The sequence below is a fragment of the Artibeus jamaicensis genome, unplaced genomic scaffold, assembly GCF_021234435.1.
Source record: "Artibeus jamaicensis isolate MK-2021 breed Jamaican fruit bat unplaced genomic scaffold, CSHL_Jam_final contig_867, whole genome shotgun sequence".
Lineage (NCBI taxonomy): Eukaryota > Metazoa > Chordata > Mammalia > Chiroptera > Phyllostomidae > Artibeus > Artibeus jamaicensis.
Window position 1 is genome coordinate 7,462,571 of NW_026521995.1, and position 22,696 is coordinate 7,485,266.

Consider the following 22,696-nt stretch of genomic DNA (forward strand, 5'->3'; position numbering starts at 1 on the left):
AGGAAACTGGGATTCAAGCCAATAATCTGGAACATTAAGAAAGAATCATTCAACCAGTACAGAAAGAAGAAACAAGAATTCAGAATAAAACAAGAACAGTATAGACACTGGAACATCTCCAAACATGCCAACACCTGAATCATAGGGATGCCAGAAGTAGAAAAGGAAGAACAAGAAACTAAAATCTTATTTGAAAAAATAATGAACAAAAACTTCCATAATTTGGTGAGGGAAATAAACATAGAACTCCAAGAAGCATAGAGATTCTCAAACAAGTGGGACCCCAAAAAAGGGGCACACCAAGGTACATTATAATTAAAGTGCCAAAGTTTAAAGATAAAGAGAGAATCTTAAAAGCAGCAAAAGAAAGGCAGACAGTTACCTACAAAGGAGTTCCCATAAGACTATCAGCTGATTTCTCAAAAGAAATTTTGCAGGCAAAAAGGAACTAGCAAGAAGTATTCAAAGTGATGAAAAACAAGGACCTACAACCTAGATTACCCTATATAGCAAATCTATCACCTAGAAGGACCGATAAAGTGCTTCCCAGACAAGGTAAAGCTAAAAGAGTTCATCATTACCAAGCCATTATTACATAAAATGTTAAAGGGATTTATTTAACAAAAAGAAGAAAATAAAAACTATGAACATAAAAAAGCAACACAAAAGTATCAACAACTAAAACAAACCAAAAAAAAGCAAACAACCAGAACTGGAACAGAATCATAGGTATGGAGATCATTTGGAGGAATATTGGCTGGGAGGGGAAGGGAGAAATGGAGGAAAAGGTGCAAGTATTAAAAAGCATAATTGGTAGATAAAAATAGGGGGGTATTAAGAATATTATAGGAAATGGAGAAGCCAAAGAACTTACATGCACAACCCATGGGCATGAACTAACAGCGGAATTCCTGGAGGGAAGAGAGGTACCAGTAGGAGGGGTGATACTGCTGGAGAGAAGTGGATACCAGGTGGAGTGTGGCAGAGGGAGAGAAACTGAGACTGTAATAACATACTATACTTTAAAAATATTCGATAATAAAAGCAGGTTATAAAATGATTGTGTACTTTCTAATAATTGTGCATATGAACACAAAGACAAAGTAGAAAATTTATGAATATATTAGCAGTTATCTGTAGTAAAATATGGGTGATTTAATATTATTTGTATTTTTGTATATCTAATTTTTTCAATGATTACTTCAATAATCAGAAAAATGATTATTTTAACTACACAAATTCTATCGATATAATCTTAACAGGAAAAGAGAATATGTATCTGTATATATAGTGTGTCCTAATTTTGTTTGATATAAATACCTATACAAACTGACTCACCAGATACATCAGCACATTAGCAGTTAGATTATAATAATGATTTTCATTTATTATAATCATTCTGTGCTTTCATTCTGTGACATTTTCAAGTAAACATGTAACTACAATCAACTTGCAGACACCAAAAGACTAAGAATAAGCTAATGATACCTTACTATCACACTTCAAATATGAAGAGGAAAACAGAACTTGAATCCTGATGACACTGAGCTAAAGAATTAGCCAACCTTAAGACAATCTTACCTTGAAATGTCTGGTAATATAAAATGATGTTCTCTAGTATTTAAACCTAATTGATTTTTATTACCTATAACCAAAAATGTACCCTAAATAGTTTAATTTTACATGGGGAAGAGGGAAAATAAGTCTCAAAAAAAAGTCTTCATTAAACTTAGAAGTAACAATTTATAGTTATACTCCCTAGTCATGGAATAACTTGTAAATTACAAAGGCTATTTTTTTTCTAAACTAGTTACTAATTTACAGCTGACTGTGTTACTCCTTAAAATGTCATCTGAGAAATCAGTCTAGTTTGCCTTTCCCACATGGCAATTATATTTCGATCTGTATTAGTCTGTTCATAATAAAATATCATAAAGTTTTAAATAACAGAAAATTATTTTCTTACAGTTCTACAGGCTAGAAAATTCAAGATTGGGGTTGTGTCTTATGAGAGTTCACTTTCTGGCTTGCACATGAACACCTTCCTGTATCCTCCTCACATTGTAAAGAGAGACCAACTAATCTATGATCCCTCTTTTATAAGGACATCAGTTCTAAGGGACCTGGAATCTACCCTAGACCTCATTTACCCCTTAATCACCTCCTGAAAGGCCCTATCTCCAATACAGTCACATGGAAGGTTAGGGTCTCAACATATAAATGGGGGACACATAATTCAAACCACAGCTTAATCTTTCTTCTCAAACATTAATACAGCCTTCTTACAAATACCCAAAATAAAATCTTGATAGTAATATATTTCTTTTTAAAGATTTTATTTATTTATTTATTCATTCATTTATTTATTTATTTATCTGTCTATCTTTAGAGGGGAAGGAGAAAGGGAGAGAAACATCAATGTATGGTTGCCTCTAGTGTATCCCCTGCAGGGAACTGGCCTGCAGGGAACCTGCCAGCAACCCAGGCATGTGCCCTGACTGGGAATCGAACCGTGATCCTCTGGTTCACAGGCCCGTGCTCAATCCACTGAGCTACACCAGCCAGGGCGACAGTAATATTTTTTAACAGTATGCATAACTACTTAGTTTTCAAAACACATTCACATAGAAAACTAAGCAAACATCTTGGTTTCACAGATAAAGGTGTCAAGCTCAGGCATACTAATTTGCCCAAGGATACCCAAACTAGTAAATGAAGAAGCTAGGACTAGAACTCAGATCTGAATTCTAGTCCAATGATCTTTACAATGCTCTTAATCTTATCATATGCACTCAAGCAACACAAATTTTATTTCACATAATGTTCTAAAGAACAAAAGCAGCTTGGGGGTAAGGAAAGTAAAGGACAAAGAGCAAAAGACAGGGTTCAAAGCATAATGAAATGAACATTAGCTTTGGAGGTGAACAAGCTTAAGTAGTCAGCAGGCCCAAAGGGGAAACAGACCACAAGATTAGAGAAATTTGATAAGCCCTTAAGGAATCTGGACTTCCTGGGCCACTGAATGATTTTCAGGAAGAAGAGGAATGGCTGGTTTTTGGCTCCAGAAAGATCACTTCAGCTGCAGTTTTATGAAATGGACTGGAAAAATACAGAGGAGGCAAGAGTGGAGACAGGAATCTGTTTTAGTATGTGCTCTCTACCACACACAAGAAAGGCATCTTTATGTTAAATATTCCCACTTTGACACTAAGGAAAAAAAATTTGGTGAGGTTAAGTAACTTGCCCAAAGTAACATGGCTGAGAAACACAATAGGGCCATTGTGTCTCCAAAGGCCACGATATTCCACTATGCCACACTGCATCCCCGTCTATAATCCTAAATTTGAGCAAGGTATAGTTATAATGTGTCAGAGTGGAATTTCTAAAGTATATTCTCTAAGATAATACTTTACCACTCCAAGTCATCATTCATTAACTAATTTCTGTACCACATAAACGTTTTTTAACAGGATGAAAAAAGTTTTATTTATGAATGCAACACATATATATGTGGGAAAACTTGAGTAACTCAAAAAGGTGATTATACTTTGAGGTTTCTATACCATCTTAACCAAGGGTAACAAATTGGAGAGAAGTGACCAAAGGAAAGGGGGATTTGGGCTCCTGAATGTGGTAAATTGTTGCAAGGAAACTAGGAAACATATGGTAGGTAAGCGTTTAGTAAGGTTTGTTATGTGTACCACATGAATTTTAATTAACTGGAAGGAAGAGAGACTAGAGAAAGCTTTCTCAGGAGAGCTGAGAATGTTTTTGATCTATAAAACAATTAATGCTCTATGCATGGGTTCTATAAATGAAACAAAAACTAAACATTTAGCCCTGGATTGAGCACTGCCCTGCCAACCAAAGGGTCGCCAGTTCAATTCCCAGTCAGGGCACATGCCTGGGTTGAGAGCGAGGTCCCCAGTTTGGGACACACAAGAGGCAACCACACACTAATGTTTTCTCTCCCTCCCTTCCTCTAATAAGAAATAAAATATTTTTTTAAAAAATGAAACATTTAACACTTTTCTACAGTATTCCTCATCAAAGTAACAAATTTATACCTTTTATCCATACCGAAATAGATGTGACTTTGCAAGGAAATTAATTTAAGAGAATGTAGTATAATGCATAATTTCACAAACTGCTAGGTAAGGTGGTTGTTAATATCATCACAATCAGCCCACCCTTAATTAACTGATTTAAAAACAAAGTACTTCTGCTTTTAAAAAAGGGGGGTCCTATAAATACCAACGAAAGTACTTTGTCCTACCACTATTTTCTCATTTAGACCAGCTTACAATACAGTCTTACAGAATTAGTCTTGTTTGTCTCCGTTCTGAGATTTATTAGCCATATTTTCAAAACCAAAAATCAGAACTAGTATGATACTATCTGACAAACTACATTTACCCTAATTTCTTAACCTGTTACATGAAAGTAAAAGAATAATAAAAGTATGAAAATGAATTGTGACATCTTTACTGAAATCAACTAAATTATTAAATTACAGCTATTCTAAAAATAATCCAATATATAGTCATTCTCATACCTATTTCAAATAAAAAGCTGACATATAAACAAATAAATATTCTCTTCGTACACATCAGTTATAACATAGGAAGAGACAAAAAAGGAAAATATTTTATTTATAAATTATTATATACAGAATCCAAACCAATAATTCAACCAAGAAGAAATCCAATACCAATTAAAGGTATATAAAAGCATTAAAAAGAAAACCAACAAAATATACACAAAACCTATACAAGGAGTACCACAAAACTCTGATGAACAAAATAAACAATTAAATGAAAGGAGAGATATTCCATGGTTATGGATAGAAAGACTCCCTATTGCCAAGATGTTACTTCTTCCCAAATTGATCTATAATTCAATGTAATCCCAATAAAAATCCCACCAAGTTATTTTGTAAATATCAGCAAAATGATTCTGAAGTTTATATGAAAAGGTAACGTCAGCAAGATTGCCAAAGACACCCTTCATCGAATCCACCTTCAACAACAATGTGGCATCCATCCACAGACACAAGTGCCTCTGTGGGACCTGTGGGGTTTCGAAACCTTGGTGGAGTCCAAAATCAAGAAGAGCTGTTTTACAGAGACAGGCCTGCACCCAGGCACTGACTCAACAGTACTCTTTGGCTACAAAGTCTGAACCAGCTCCACACCAGAGGACTCAGCTACAGCCTCATTTGGCTTTGCTTATGACACCAGCACCAAATACTAAGGGATCTGGGAGGACTCTCACTCACTTGTATATTAGGTGATAGACATACTGACATTGGTCCTACATGTGGATCCTGAAGTGGCCCATGAAATGGCTCCAGTCCCTTGCAGCTATAGTCCAGGAGCTCCCATAGAACACTAATTTAGATAATCACCCACAGACAAGAGAACCTTTGGGGAAGTCCAGGAGTCTAGTGGGTAAGTTCCAACCCACCACTGGAGCAAAAAAATCTAAGCTACTATGGACTGGAAAGGATAAGATAACATTTTGATTTTAATCATGTTTATCCCTCCTACAAGACAGCACAGCTCAGTGCCAAGAAAGCTCTTCTCAGACTATAATATCTCCCAGAGGTAATGTGAGAGTGTGTGAGGGAGTGCCTCACTCCCCCAGCTTTGTGACACACTGCCAAAGAAGCCTATTTCTCTCTTGCCCCATCCAGAAATACCAAGTAGTGAGCAGCTAAGAGACCTACCTGCACTTAAACCTCCAAATGAACATATCAAAAGGTTGTGGATCTTACTAAGTAGGTCAAAAACTTCATTAAAAAGCCTGGGCCACAAGCTGCTAGGCACGTTCTGCCTGGAGATTCCCCCAAACTGGCCCACAGGCACTGCCAGTGCTTCACATACCTGACCCACACACATCCCAACTTCAGGGCTGGCTCCTAGGATGAGTGAGCTTTTTGCAAAAGGCCAGTGAGCATGCATGGAAATCGGCCTAAATCTGCAGGCCTGAGAGAGACCACAAACTTGGGATTGTAAGGCCCACCCTTGGGAAAGCAAAGAGGAGGCTGTTAGCAACCAGCCCGGTGCTTTGCAGATAGAGAAAAGACACACAAACTTAAGAATTCTGCCACAAGGAGGAGCAAGAAAAGAAACATATGGAACAGGCATATGTTCATAAGACCTGAAAAAGTTTCTAAATCCCTAGCAGAGCTTACAGAAGCTATTTCTCACATGAACTCAATCAATAAGGAACTGAAGGAAGTAACTACTACCTGAATGTGAAAGACAGCAACACAGAATAAAAGTAACATGAAAATTCAAGGAAACATAAAAACCATCAAAGGCTCACAATAATTTTCCAATAACCAACACCCAAAGGCATGGGAATTCTTCAATTCACGCAATAGGGACTTCTGGCCAACTTGGAGGCATGGGTAGATATGCTTTGCTTCCTTGCACAAACAAAAGAAGGATAATAACCAGTTTAAAAACAAAAACCAATCAGAACTGCCAGAAAACCAGACTGTATGGAAGTTCAACAACCAAGGAGTTAAAGAAAAAAACATTCATCTAGATTGGTAGGAGGGGCAGAGATGGGCAGCTGGGACAGAGAGGACATGCAGCAAGGCAGTAGTTGGTGAACCAAGCGGTCCCACATTCATGTGCAGATGAACCGGGAAGTACAATAGGGAAGTGAGACAGACCACACAACACAGGGTTCCAGTACAGAAAAATAAAGCCTCAAAAACCTGTGGCTGTAAAAACTTGAGGTGGTTTCCACAGCAGGAGTGTCCACTGGAGGGGCCCACGGGGTCCTAGAATGTACACAAGGAGCCCACGCACCTGGAAATCAGAACAGAACCTTGATGGCACAATTCCACAATTTGCATGTGGGTAGTGGGTGAAGTGACTGAAAGTGGAGTGAAAGCAAAGCAAGTGACACTGGTCTCTGACCCCTCCCCAACATAGAGCACTGCAATACGGTGAAGTGGGTTGCCCTGCCCCAGCCAATACCTACGGCTCTGCCCCTTACAACGTTAACAGGTGCATCCAAAGAAATATGGCCCATATGAAAGAACAAATCAAAACTCCAGGAAAAGAACTAAGCGATGAGGAGAGAGCCAACCTATCAGATGCAGAGTTCAAAAAACTAGTAATCAGGATGCTCAGAGAAATGATTGAGTATGGTCATGAAATAAAGGAAGAAGTGATGGCTATACAAAGTGAAATAAAAATATACAGGGAACCAACAATTAAGGGAAGGAAATCAGACACAAACCAATGATTTGGAACAAAAGGAAGAAATAAACATTCAGCTGGAACAGAATGAAGAAATAAGAATTCAAAAAAATGAGGAGAGGCTTAAGAACCTCTGGGAGAACTTTAAATGTTCCCATATCCAGATCATAGAGGTGCCAAAAGGAGAAGAGGAAGAACAAGAAATTGAAAACTTATTTGAAAAAATAAGGAGAATTTCCCCAATCTGGCAAAGGAAACAGACTTTCAGGAAGTCCAGGAAGCTCAGACAGTCCCAAAGAATTTGGACCCAAGGAAGCAAATACCAAAGCAAATCATAATTATATTACCCAAGATGAAAGATAAGGAGAAGAGAAAAGGAGACAGATGCCTGCAAAGGAGTTCCCATAAGACTATCACTTCATTTCTCAAAAGAAGCCTTACAAGCAAGAGGGGCTAGAAAGAAGTATTCCAAGTCATGAAAGGCAAGGACCTACCCCCGAGATTACTCTATCCAGCAAAGCTATCATTTAGAATGGAAGGGCAGATAAAGTGCTTCTCAGACAAGGTCAAGTTAAAGGAGTTCATCATCACCAAGCCCTTATTACATGAAATGGTAAAGGGACTTATCTAAGAAAAAGAAGATAAAAAAACTATGAACAGTAAAATGACAACAAACTCACTCACAATTATCAACAAGTGAACCTAAAAAAACAAAAACTACGCAAACAACTAGAACAGGAAAAGAATCACAGAAATGGAGATCACATGAAGGGTAATCAGCAGGGAGGCGGAAGAATGGGGGGGGGAGGTACAGGGAATAAGTATAATTGGTAGGTACAAAATTGACAGGGGGAGGTTAAAACAAGTATAGGAAATGAGGAAGCCAACGAAAGTGTATGTACAACCCATGGACATGAACTAAACAGGGTAAATCCTGGACAAAATGCAGGTACAGGGTGGAGGGGGACAAAGGGGAGAAAAAAACAATGGGACAACTATAACAGTATGATCAATCAAATATACTTAAAAAAAATAAAACCACCAGATTTAAGCACGCACAAAAAAACCAACCCAATAAACAATTCCAATAGCTGTTTCAAGGAAGCTTGATGAACTACAAGGAAAGAGAAAGATAACAATGAAACCAATAAAAACAATACAGACAAAATCATAATAAATAATTAAACAGAAATGAATGAAATAAAGAATTCAACAGAGACCATCAACAGCAGCACATATCAACAGATGAAGGAATCTGAAGCATAAAATAGGAACTTTGAAATTACCCAGTTACAGAAGAACAAAGAAAAAGTATGAAAAAACACATGGACAAAGACAACAGGGAGGAAGGGAGGACTGAATGTGATATGTGAGAGGGCGGTAGGTAGGGCGGGGGACAGTAATGGAAGAAAAATGGGAACAACTGTAATTGAACAATAAAAATGAAAATTAAAAACAGTAGGAAAAAAGCCAATATGATTTTGGGACATCATAAAAAGAAAATGTGTTAATTATTAGAATCCCACAAAAGGAGAGGGAGAAGAGAACAAAAAGTTTATTTTAAAAAATAATAGCAGAGAACTTCCCAAATCTGGGATGAAAGTAGGACATCCAAGTTCACGAAGCCCACAGGTTCTCAAACACATTAAAGTCAAAGCAATGGTCTCCAAGTCACATTATAAGGAAACTGTCAAAATTCAAAGACAAAAAGAGAATCTTAAAAAATAGCAAGACAAGAGAAACTTGTCACCTACAAGGGAATCCTCATAAGGCTATCAACAGATTTCTCAGCAGAAACCTTACTGCTCAGAGAGTGGCAGGATATACTCAAACTGCTGAAAGAAAAAACTGCCAGACAGGAATACTTTATCCTGCAAAGTTTTCCAGAAATGAAGAATAAAGGCTCTAGCCAGGTAGTTCTGTTGGTTAGAGCATTGATCCCTGGTCAGGGCACATACAAGAATCAACCAATGAATACATAAATAAGTGAAACAACAAATCAATGTCTTTGTTTCTCTGAGGAAGGGAGGGAGGGAAGGAAGAAGAAAAGGTAAAGACTTTTCCAAGAAAGAAAAACTGAGGACGTTTGTCACCATTAGACCCTCATTATGGGAAATGCTGAAAGGGGTTCTTTTCGCTGAAAAGGAAAGATAAATATATTCCAACTAGCAACACATTCCTCTCAAGCACACACAGATCATTCTCCAGGACAAATCCTATGTTACAGAGTTTATTCTGGTATTATTCTTTAGTAACTATTGTATTATTTTTCCATACAAACTGTAAACCTACTTTTGCTCCATCCTGTGTAATACTGAAATTATACCAAAGAATAAGACAGAGAAAGACAAATACCATATGATTTCACTTATATCTGGACTCTAATGAACAAAATGGAAAAAAAAAAAAAGAAAAATAGAAAAAGACTCAAATATAGAGAACAAGACTCACAGTTGTCAGAGGGGAGGGGAGTTGGGGGAACTGGATGAAAAAGGTGAAGGCAGCCCTGGCCGGTGTGGCTCAGTTGATTGGAGCATCACCCGGTAAACCAAAAAATCAAAGGTTCAATTCTGGGTCAGGTACATGCCTAGGTTTGCAGGTTTAGTCCTCTGTCAGGGCACATGCAAGAAGCAACCAATTGATACTTCTCTCATATCAGTGTTTCTCTCCCTTTCTTTCTCCCTCCCTTCCACTCTCTTTAAAACCCATATGCATGTTCTCAGGTGAGGATTTTAAAAAATGGGGGAAGGGATTAAGCAATACAAATTGGTAGTTACAGAATAGCCACGGAGAAAAGGATTACATAATAGAAAATATAGTCAATAATATCAAGATAAATATAGGGCCAGCTGGATAACTGAAGCAGTGGGGAGACCAATCTACAAAGCACATGATTTTATAACCACTTTGCTGTACCCCTGACACTAATACAGAGTAATACTGAATGTAAACTGTAACTGAAAAATAAATTTTAAAAAATCATACCAAGGATCTTTTCTGACCATAATAGTATAAAACTAGATATCAATAACAGGAGGAAAACTGGAAACCTACAAGAAATCAATAAAATTCCTAGAAACATACAACCTACCAAGCCTGAATCATGAAGAACTAGAAAATCTGAACACACCAATAATAAGGAGATCAAATCAGTAATCAGTAATGTCCCAAGGAAAAAAAGTCATTACAAGACGGTTTACCTGGTGAATTCTACCAAACATTGAAAGAAGAATTAATGCAAACCTTTCTCAGACTCAACTGGGAGAAACATTGCCAAACTTATTTCACAAGGCCAGCATTATCCTTATACCAAAGCCAAATAAGAAGTACCAGAAAACTATAGACATACATGCAATATACATACAACATTTCACAACATATTAGTAAACTGAATTCAACAGCACAATAAAAGCTTGGCCCTGGCTGGGTAGCTCAGTTGGTCAGAGCATTGTCCTCATTCACCAACACTGCAGGTTCAATCTCGAGTCAGGGCACAAATAAGCAGCAACCAATGAATGCAGTAATAAGTGGGAAAACAAATCTCTCTCTCTCTCTCCTCTCTCTTGCTTAAAAAAATATCAATTTAAAAAATCATACATCATAATCAAGTAGGATTTTATTCCTGGGATGCAATGATGATGGTTCAACACACACAAATCAATGATTGTGATGGTACACTTTAATAGAATTAAATATAAAAATCATATCATCGTCTCAATAGAATGCAGAGAAAGCATTTGACAAAATTCAACATCCTTTCATGAAAAAACTGTCAACAAACTGGGTATAAAAGAAATGTACTTCAACATAATAAAGATCATCTATCTATCACACTAACAACATGCTCTAAGGTGAAAAGTTGAAAGCTTCTCCCCTAAGAATGGGAATAAGACAAGAGTGCACATTCTAACCACCCCTATTCTACGGAGTACTGGGAAGTTCTAGTCAGAGCAATTATGCAGGAAAATTAAATAAAAAGCATCCAAATCAGAAAGCAAGCAGTAAAACAGTCTCTTTGCAGATCAGATGGTCTATATATAAAATTCTAAAGACTCCACCAAAAAAATGTTAGAATGAGAGAACTCAGTAAACTTGTAAGATACAAAATCAGCACACAGAAATCAGTTGCATTTCTACACACTAACAATGAAGTATCTGAAATTGTTTTTAAAATCCTGTTAATGGCATACAAATAAAGTACATCAAAAGTAATAAAATACAATTTTAATACTGTATTTGTATTTAAACCATACAATAGCATCAGAAACAATAAAGTATATAAGAATATATCTAGGTAAATAAATCTATGCTGTGAAAAGTATTATTAGACGTTGGTGAAAGAAATTTAAAACACAAATAAATGGAAAGCTATCCCATGTTAATAGATTAAAAAATTAATATTGTTTAAATGTCCATATTACCCAAAGCCATCAATAGACAGTGCAATACCTATCAAAATTCCAATGGCATTCTTCAGATAGGAAAAAAAATCCTAAATTTTGCATGGAACCACAAAGATGCCAAATAGGCAAAGCAATTTTGGGGAAGAACAAATGTGAATACATCACACTTCCTGATTTTGAACTATATTACAAAGCTAAACTAATAAAAAATGTACAGCTTCCTGACTACAATGTCAGAGCTAAGTCATTGTGACAGACCATATGGACTGCAAAGCCTAAAATAGGTATTATCTGGTCCTTTGCTTAAAACATCTGCCCACTCATGTTTCAAACAGTGATTCCAAACACAATGTGTCCCCCTGGTGAGCATTAAGAGAAAATTCCAGAGCCCTGAACCATACCTAACCCTCACTTCCCCCCTAAAAATATTACAATTACATTGGTCTAGTGTAGGGCCATTTAGCTATTACTGTATCAGTATAAAAGTATATACAATAAAACAAAACACACAAGATAAAAATCATGATATCCACTGTAAAAAATAAAGGCAAGACATTAATATACAGTCTTTCACAAAAATAAGAGTACTATGTAATAAACTGAAGCCATGAATTTCGCTCTGATCTCCATGAATGCACAAAGATTTTTAAAAAAAAAAGTTAATTATATAATTTATAGTAGCCATGAACTTAAAACATCTTGGTGGAAGCCAACTTTTTTCTAAGACTTCTGTCTGACTATAAAAGGAATCTTTTAATCCAATTATTCTCAGTGATGTAAAGATATGATTTACTCTTCTCACAAAACCCCACTTTTTCACTCAGAAACAAAACATAACAAAATAAAAACCCTAGTAATGGCAGGATTTTCATATAGAGGTTACCATGCTGCCTCCCCCTCCTTTTTTTTAAGAGGATGGAGAATAAGGATGAGTAAAAGAAATGCACAACTGAATTTGAGACGAGTGGCTCTACATTTCACAAGCTATTAATAAATATTAATAATAAATCTACTAATGCAAATGGTCCCCAAGTTATGACACTTCATACAAAAGTGATTTATTCAGGCCTCTAATTCACTTCCCCTGTATTTACCCACTTACTCAATGGTCTCTGTTGATTATGCCAAATACATCTAGACAAAAGAACAGAATACATATTATGACATAGCAAAAGTACAATTTCACCTTACCAATGTTAAATTTAAATCATGGTTTTTCTGTTTTCAAACGTGGGAAACACTGAACTGGTTTTTCACAGTTTAATAAAGCAGTTTGGGTGCACAGGGTGGGTGGGGCAAAAGGAGGTTTACAGTTGTGAGTATGCAAAAAACATAGTTTACTCTTGTATTATTATTATTTTCCATAAAAACTGTAAACCTCCTTTTGCCCCACCATGTCTTTTTCAATGAGACCTCATCTCCACTACCCTCTCTTGCATCTGACATTATCAAAAGCAAACTTCTTGTAGTTCTCTCAAACATGCCTTAGTACACATGCTGTTCCTACTACCTATTACCCTTCCCTCCCAAGCCCCCCTTCCTCTTAACTCTTTAAACTCATGACTCAGCTAAATTCACTCTATGAGAAGCCTTCCCTGAAAACCCCAAACAGAGCACTGTTCCTCAGAATTTTCTCTAGAAGTTCCTTCTCAAAAGAGACAGTTCTCAATCCACATATAAGTCACCTATATTTTGAAAGTATTTATAAAAAGATTCTAAGTGTCTAAATATGTCAAGGCCCATAACATAGTAAGTTATAACGGGACACCAAAATGAAATATCAGAAGGAGAAAACTGCGCCTCAATCTCATGCCCCAATAGTATATAGTCAGAGACCTTGGTGTCCCCTTTCCTTTCCTCCCTCTCCCCACTTCACCCACAGTCAAGTAACAATCAAGGCTCCTTCCTATTTTCCAACCCACTGTTCTGCCAATCAATTCAATTGTGGAGGAGTAGAAAGTGTCAGAACCAACTGTGTACTAAAAAAGGCTGAAAAAGAAAGGGTCTCTAGATTCACTTTTTAGACTACAAATTACCTCCTGTGGACGTATTAGCTTTATGTTGGAGGAGAAGAGCTACAAGTTAAATAAGTCATCTATAAATTCTTCCTTTCTCTATCTACCCTTATTTCCTTCACCAAGGCTTACTTGGTGAAGTCATTCTCACTTGCATCTCTTCCTTCAGTTTTCAATCTTAACTATACCTATATCAATTCCAGAAATACTCTTTATATCTGGACAGATATAACAGTCCTCTAACTGGTCACTTTGTCCCTTCACAAATCCATCCTGCCACAATGCCAGGTGAATCTTCCTAAAGCACTTTATCCTTGGTGCAAAAAGTGAAAGGATACGAAAGAAACTTAAAAACAGTTTTGGGGAAGGTATGAGTAGGAATATAGAGAGAAGAAAGGAGGGAATCATAGGATTTGCTCTTAAGATAAAGGTACTACTGAATCTTTTATAGGAGTGTATTAACTACCTACATGCTTAAAAAAAATTATGCTTGACTCTTTTCTCCTTTCCATAAGCAAAATGGTACTGATTGCCAAAACTAAAATTAAAAATCTTTCAAAAATGACAATTATTTCCTACTATACAGAACATTTCCTCATTTAAATATAAGTACTATATACTAATTTTCTCTTCCCTAAATTTAAGGCTTTCCAATCTATCACTCAATGCTGTATATATAACTATTATATTACATATAACACAGACATCATGACACTACAAACTTTCAACAGGCAATTAATAGCTAATTGTTGACTATGAAAAAACTACTTGTTGAATTACTTCCAACTCATCCATATAGCCTCAAATACTTCTTTCTAGAAAAAAACAGGGCCCTGGCTGGTGTAGCTCAGTGGATTGAGGGTGGGCCTGCGAACCAGACAATCACGGTTCGAATCCCAGTCAGGGCACATGCCTTGGTTGCAGGCCAGTTCCCAGCAGGGGACGCACGAAAGGCAACCATACACTGATATTTCTCTCCCTCTCTCCTTCCCTTCCCCTCTAAAGATAAATAAATAAAATATTTTTAAAAAGAAAATAAAAACAGGTAGCCAACAGCCTAGGCCATAATGACTCCAGGCACCAGAGATGTTAGATAATTCACCATTTCCTACTATCACATCTAGGCTGGCTTCCGCCCAATCTCTTCTGGAGCTCCCTCCAATGCATTGTGAAACCCACTTCCAATCTGTTCTCCCCTCTAAACAGGAATAATCTTCTCAGAAAGTAAAAATGATAATGTAACCCACTGCTTAAAATTTTCAATGTCTTCTTATCAGCCTCAGAAAAAAAGGTCAATATCCTTATCAGCTATAAAGTCTTTTTTGATCTGGTCCCCACCTGACTCCTCACAAATGACTATCCCCTCTTTGTTGACTATGCTCTAATGCACAGAGGTCTATTAACTTGTTTAAAATCACTGTGCTTTTACTCACCTTTGGGCCTACACACATAATGTTCCTGTTCCCTCCGCTAAGGACACTGTTTTTCCTTTCTCTGAAATGTCTTGGTTAACATATATTCACCCTTCAGATCTCAACTCCCACTTCTATAGGGAGGCAAAAAATAATTTTCTTTCTACCTTCTAAGTTTTTCTAGCTGAGCTGCTAATCAAATTAATATGAGGCAAATTAATAAGAGAATATGTCCAAATTTATTATGGATTTACATGCAGGAGTTCCATAAAAATGAGATTCAAAGACACATTGGACAGTTGAGGTTTATATACCATTTTGGACAAAGAAGGAGGAGGCAGGGGCCTGGGATTTCAAAAGGAAAGCAGGTAATTTACAGATAGATGAGAAAGGGTGAACAAATTCTTGCTGGGCCACTCAGAAACAATGGGACACAGAAAGAAGTTCAACAAACAGGCTTTGCTAGACATCTCCCTGTCAAATTTAGTTCATATTATGATGCTAAGGTGATGATGGTCCTTTCCATTAAGCAGGTTTTTCTATCTGAATTCCTTTAGGCAGGTAAAAGGAGAGGGTCAAAAGTTTCTTTCTGAGTTTGCTCTTTCTTAATAACCAGCTTAAAATCAGTATCACAAGACATGTTTTGGGGTGGCTAAACTTTGGTCCCCCTCAGTTCTTTGACACACCAATCTAACTGGAGGCACCTGATATATACCCTATGTCAATATGTAACTGGGTGCGGCCAGAGCCCCCCGCCCCCAAAGAGGGATTTGTAACAGGGTCTAGAACTCTGGGTATACAGGAAATATTAAAAATATATGGATGTCCTCACCTCCACAAGTTTGAACTGGGCTATGGGACACATGGAGCAGGGCCACTGAGAGTTATTTTGCATGTTAGCAGCTGGGCCAGCTTCCTAATATATAAAAATGGTTATTTAACATTATTTACAACAGCTGGTTAGTTTCATAAATATGTTAAGTAGCTGTGACCATGCTTTGAGCCAGGGAGACGGGAGTGACTTCCACCCATGACATAACTGGGAGGCAACTCCATCTGGTCACAACACCTGCATGAAAGCTTGGAGATGGTTGGCTCCATGCCACAGGGCCACACCTGCCTGGACTTAGAAAGGCTGGAAAAAACACAGGAATGCAAGCAGGCACAGCCAACTGCAGAAATGGGATTTCAGAGGAAGATTTGCCCTGGGGTTTAAACCCAGGCGATGCAGCCATGGGTTGGAACCATGCGGTTTGGGGGCTCCCTTTGCTATACAGCTTAGGAAGAAGGAGAGACAATGCAGGATTAGGGACGTGGCAATGCAAGACCTTGCAGGGAAGGAAAGGAGTGAAAGGACTCTTGCTGGTGGGCCACAAGAAGGTACGACGCAGAAATCGTGGCAACACAGCCAATGGTGCTAGGAATCCCAAGAGTCCTGCCAACCAAGGATTACTGGGGAGAACTGGGGACTAGCTGAACCACAGACTTCTATTTTTTTTTCCCTAAGATATGGTACCTGACTGGACAAAGCGGGGAAAGGAAGAACTAAGTGTGTTTGTGGGGGTTTTAAGGGACTTTGGGATTTTAACAAAGGCATTAAGTCGTTACTCTCTCTGTCTGTATAACTTTTAAATAGATAGTTCCTTTCCTTTTCACAAAACTCTGGTATTGAGAGCCATGACTCCAATGCCCTGGCAGGGGCCAGGACAAAAAGTACAGGGGTACCTCAGGAGGTGGGGCCCACTGGTAACAGTATCTTGTCCCCCACTCCGGGTCTGTTCCATAAAAAACATGTACTTCCCTAGATAAAATGTATTCTAGTATGCGATCTTTACCATTAGTGAGGGAAGCAGAGATTATATCTGATTCACAAAACACAATCTGGCACATAATAGGCAGTAAAAAGATGCTGAATAACTGAACAAAATGAAATGGGGTACAGAGAGAGAGAGAGATCCCTAGGAAACCCTCATAGCCTTAGGTTGGGGGCTCCGGAGAGCAGACCGAATGGCAGTTAGGATACTTCTCATAAAAGTGGCAAGCTGGTAGCTAGATAATAACTGTGCTACCACCCAGGGGCAAAGGTTGTATACAGGACTTTCAGAATATATGGTGACTCCTAGGGCCTGCTTGAGAGGCAGAGGCCTAAGGCAGGAAGGCATTCCCCCTGCATCACTGAGCTAAGCTTGCCCTGACTAAAGGTGGCAGCCAAAGAATGTAAAGGATATGGGAAACTGGCAAATGAAGCTCACTGTGGGAGAAGACACATAGGCAGTCATATAGGAAGCTCCCGGTCAGGATTTAAACTTAAGGTGGGCAAAAGGAGGCTAATCTGCTATGGAGAGCCATGATGTAGCAACTAGGCAGAGAGGGAGAGGCTGATCTGCCATGAGGGCTGAGAGAGTAGGTAGCAGCTGTGCTGGTCTAGTTAAAAAGGTGGTCTGCAAGATGGAGAAATTCAGCCATGCTATCAGTAGTGAGACAGGAGCCATGCAGGTGGAGTGAGTGGAGGAGAAGGAGCCATGATGTAGCAGGTAGGCAGAGTATGTATAATCAGAATTCAGCCATGCAGCCTGGTATAGTAAGGGAAAGAGCAGCATGCTACTGCTCTGGTTGTACATGCTCTAGATGACTCAGAAGCCATCAAGGACTATCTTGAAAAATGCTCACTCTTAGGACACAGGACATATGGAAAGGCCACTCTCTCAGGATTTGTTCCTTTCCTGGACTTCACCATGATCCAGTGAACCACGGGACATGCTTTCCTGGACTATTACATGGAAGCTGATAACAACACACACTAGATCCTGAAAGAGAGAGCTACTGCACAACTGTTTGCACAGCCAGCTTAAGCACAGATAAGCATATAGGGAACTACTGGGCTTGACTTTCACTTTCAGCCTTTTGGGGAGCAAGGGAAGTGCTGGGTCTCAGGGAAGAACAGGTCTCCAAACATAAGTACTCTCAGCACCCTCAAGGTTAGAGTATTGTAAATAAAATTTTTTCTTCCAATACTAATTGTTGAGTTATACACCAAGGCACCAGGTGAACAGGCCTCTGTCTGCTCATTTACAATATGACAATCTAATACATTGTCATATTGTGAAGTACGTTACATATTATTATACATATTTCCTTTTACTGAGCATTTCTGATGGAACTTCTATGGTTCCAACTTCAGGTCCTGTAAGATTTCTTCAAATCAAATTTGGAACATACTCAAATTAGAAATAAGTTAAATAATTTCTACACCACTTTAAAATTCGTATTTCACACTACTTCACAAATTTATATAATTCGTACAACTTCCCATTAACCAAATAAATTTAGTCAAATTATAAAATTTTGGCATGGGTGGAATTTGGAGAAAACATATATTTCAAAATTAGAGCTACTAAGAGGTGAAATATACAGAGCAATATAAAGACCCAGAATATTGTTAAAAACAATTAATATGGTATGTGCTATGCTAAGAAAAGACTTACACAAGGAACTTAAAATTTTTATGAGGTACTACTCAAGCTACTTTAGCCAGAGATGCATACTGCTATAAAATCGTATTTGGAATTCAAACTCCTATTAGTACCACAAAAGGAAGGCACTAAGTCTACTAAACCAATCATACCAAAGTTTCTCTAAGTATGTCCTTAAGAATGCTGAAGATCCCTAAGTTCCCTTCAGGAGGTCCAAAAGTCAAACTATTTTCATAATAATACCAGCTATTTGCCATCTTTTTTTTTATTTATCTAAAAATATTTTCCTTTAATAAAAATTTTACGTCATGTGTTTAGTGGTAAACAATTAAAATGTTACATAAACAGTCCATTAAATAAATTTGTTTCAGATTATGTATTTTTCTGTGCAAAATCTATGCATATTCTCATGACATTTTCAAAAGCAGATTTTGGTAAGAATTTGACTGACCAACTGATGCTATAGGATAAGTTCTACAGTATTTGAATTGAGTCAGCAACATCTGATTAAATAAGTCTCCACACTGATATTTGAGTTCGTGGCCTTGAGATAGGAATCATCAAGTTTTGTCATGGAGCCAAATTTCTACTGAGCATAAAACTATTAAGATTTCCTACTCAAGGTATCTCTCCAGTTCTGGTCTTGTATGAAGAATGCTGACTGAAGACATGTTCTGCTATTTCTGCAGGAGAAGTTCAGTGCTGACCTCTGCTAGCCTCACATTAGTCTTTTTAGTTTATTTACCAATGACTTTCTACCTTCTAATTCCTCTAAGTGGAGTTGCTTAGATTTTCCAATTCTATTTTACTACAATCTCCAGAAGTTTTCATTTTGAAGAGTTTAGATTCCAGATTTTTATTTTGGGGCTCCAACTAACTTCTTATTGAAGCATATCATACTATGTTAACTGTTCTAAGTTTTCTTGAAATGTTCTTTGCATCTGTAAAAATAGATTGACTTCTTTTAATTTTTCTACTATATTTCGTCTTGCACTTGCCTTCTTTACTGTGTTGACATTTGCACTGATGATTCAAAAGCCAAGTTGACTAAATTACTAGCATAAATCAAGGGAGTATCACCAACTATACTAGCAGTCATTGTGTTCTTTACTGCCAACCATTCACGGGAAAAAGCCAGCTTCACTTAAAAATGTTCTTAATGAGCTTTCCAATTTGGGCCCAGCACGATGGCTCCCAAAAAGAAGGGTGGTAAGAAGAGGGCAGTTCTGCCATCAATGAGTAGCGACCAGAGCAAACACTATCAACATTCACAGGCGCATCCACAGAGTGGGTTTCAAGAAGCATGCCACTCAGTCACTCAAACAGATCCAGAAATCTGCCATGAAGAAGACGGAAACTCCAGATGTACACACTGATACCACACTCAACGTTGCCTGGGCCTAAGGAATAAAGAATGTCGCATACCATTACCAGGTGCAGTTGTCCAATAAACATAATGAAGATGAAGATTCACCAAACATGCTCTATACATATATCACCTATGTACCTATCACCACTTTCAGAAATATACAAACAGTTAATGTGGACGAGGACTAAGTGCTGATCGTCAAATAAAGTTATAACACTGCTGAAAAATAATATTCTTAATTTTATTAAATCTTGACCCTTAGGATGACTTTTAATATTCTGTGTGACTAAAGAGGAAGTCCATATCAAGTACTGTAGTTGCATTCAAAGTACAATGGCTGTCTTTAGGAAAAAGCATTTGTGCAATTTATCTGCAAGCTAAATAAGCCACTTCACCATGGAACTTCAAAAAAACGACTTCATTGTTACTTCAAACAACAATTGACAAACTATGATTATTCAGATTGGGTATTTGGCAGACACGTTCCTAAAAATGAATGAAGTGAACCTATCACTCCAAAGAAAATAACTGGAAATATTTGTTGCCAAGAGTAAAATTAGAGCTTTCAAAAAAATTAGATTTTAGGAAACTGGTATCCATCAATGTGAGCTTGGAAGCTTTTCAATACTTAAAGATTCACCTCATAACGTCTGTGGTGATGTGAACAAATGTGATTCTTTGTCTATCATATAAGAAAATGTGCCAACATTCAGAAGAACTGCATCACTCAGTCAACGAATATTTTCTGAACGACCTATGCAAAAACTTTTAATATACTGGAGTATAAAATGTTCAATGATAGTTTCATTGCACCTAATCTTTAAGAAACTACTATCTGCTGAGTTTTGAGATAGTATCAAAGAAATTATCCACAATTTAATCCACAGGTTATAAAAATACTCTTTTCTTTCCAAATACATAACTGGATGAAGCTAGTTTTCATATACTTCATCCAAAATAAAAATTGTCACAAAATACTGAATGCAGAAGTAGATACGATAATCTAGATTTCTACTATAAGCCAGTCACTAAAGAAATTTTTAATAATGTAAAACAATGCCACTCTCATTAAACTTTTTTTTGTTATGGAAAACTGTGGTATTTCTTAAAAAAAATGTATTATTTATGCTAAAACATTACATGTTATTTTAAATGAATTAATATTTTAAACTTCTCAATTTTAATTTTTTTTTAAGATTTTATTTATTTATCTTTAGAGAGGAAGGGAAGGAGAGAAGGAGAGAAACATCAATGTGTGGTTGCCTCTAGAGTTCCCTCCCGGGAACTGGCCTGCAACCCAGGCATGTGCCCTGACTGGGAATCAGACGGCAATCACGTGGTTCGCAGGCCCCCACTCAATCCACTGAGCCACACCAGCCAGGGCCTCCATTTTAATTTTTGACAGTTAATACTGATAGATATAAACTACATAAAGAAAAGCTCTCTGGCATCAATACTTTTTAAGCAAACAAAAAGAATACTGAGATCATAAGCTTCAGTCCCGCTAAGCTGTATTATAGAAAATTACTCAAGGGATAAAGACACAGATAGTCTATTTTCACACACCCTCGCCTATATCTTGTCTCTTCAGTACACTTAGAAAAACTGATTTTAATATAAAGATTTTAAGAATATTTAGGAGGAATCATAATTCATAACAATTTGAATTAAATCATTTCCTACACCTATTTATTCAATGTCTTGATGTCTTAATTACAAAAAAAGTAAACATTTACACGTAACATTTGCTAACAACAAAATGAAAGGAATATATACAAGTAAAGCAAAAACATTTTTTAGAGGAAACTGAAGAACTAATAAAAACAGAAGTTTTAGAGCAGAAACAAACTCCACTAAAAACTATCATAATTGTCACTTTGGACATAATCTAGTTAAAACGTGTCCTTCTATAGACGATAAAAGAGAATTAAAGGCTGGTTAAAATACAGAACGAGGCCCTGGCCAGGTAGGCTCAGAGGATTACAGTGTCATTCCAATACACCAAGGTTGTGGGTTCAATCCCCATCAGGACATACAAAGAAACAACCAATGAATACATAAATAGGTGGAAAACAAATGTTTCTCTCCCCACTTTCTTCTCTCTAAAAAAATATATATATATAATATATATGTATGTATGTGCATGGGTATATATACACACACACAATGAGGAACAGAGAATCAAGTTTCCAGTCTCTATAACTTTTGAGAGCTTTATGTACCAGACACAGGAAGGCACTGGAGATACAGGAATAAACAAGACCAAACTAGACCTGCTTTCTTAGAGACCAGCATCACATGTCAAACAGGTGCAGTGAGTGTTACAGAGGAAATATACAGGATTCTATGGGAGCCTTTAACATGGTATAAACTGACCTGGTGGGACAGGGAAGAGGTCTCAACAAATGTAACCTCCTTATTACTGTCATCAACCAATATCTTTACCATTCCCTCCTTCTCCAAGGACTCTCACATCTAACGTACTAGTTCACTATTCCTACCATTCATTATTCTTAATGATGTCAACATTCACTCACCTAATTCACCCAAAACTTTTGCCCTTCAGTCAATTCACCCCCTGAACTTAAAGAATTGCTTTCCACTTTTTTTTACCAGTCAAAATTGCCATAGAATTACACCATTTCCAAAAATCTAGATTTCAAAAATCTCAAAATGCCACCTTCTATCTCTGTAGTTGACTTACTTTACTACCTAATTTCCTACTATCCTTTGTTATCACGGAACTTTTCATCCATTAATCCTCCCAGTTCTTTACTATCCCCAAACCAACTGAGATGTACTAT

General features: G+C 37.3%; 1 protein-coding gene and 1 pseudogene across 10 annotated transcripts in view; one reads left to right on the forward strand and one right to left on the reverse strand.

The window, feature by feature from the left end:
• The window catches only part of ABI1 (abl interactor 1), a 122,116-nt gene that overhangs the window by 84,330 nt on the left and 15,090 nt on the right, over nt 1-22,696 (reverse strand). The window lies entirely within an intron of this gene.
• LOC128625790 (60S ribosomal protein L31-like) lies at nt 19,711-20,080 on the forward strand (annotated as a pseudogene).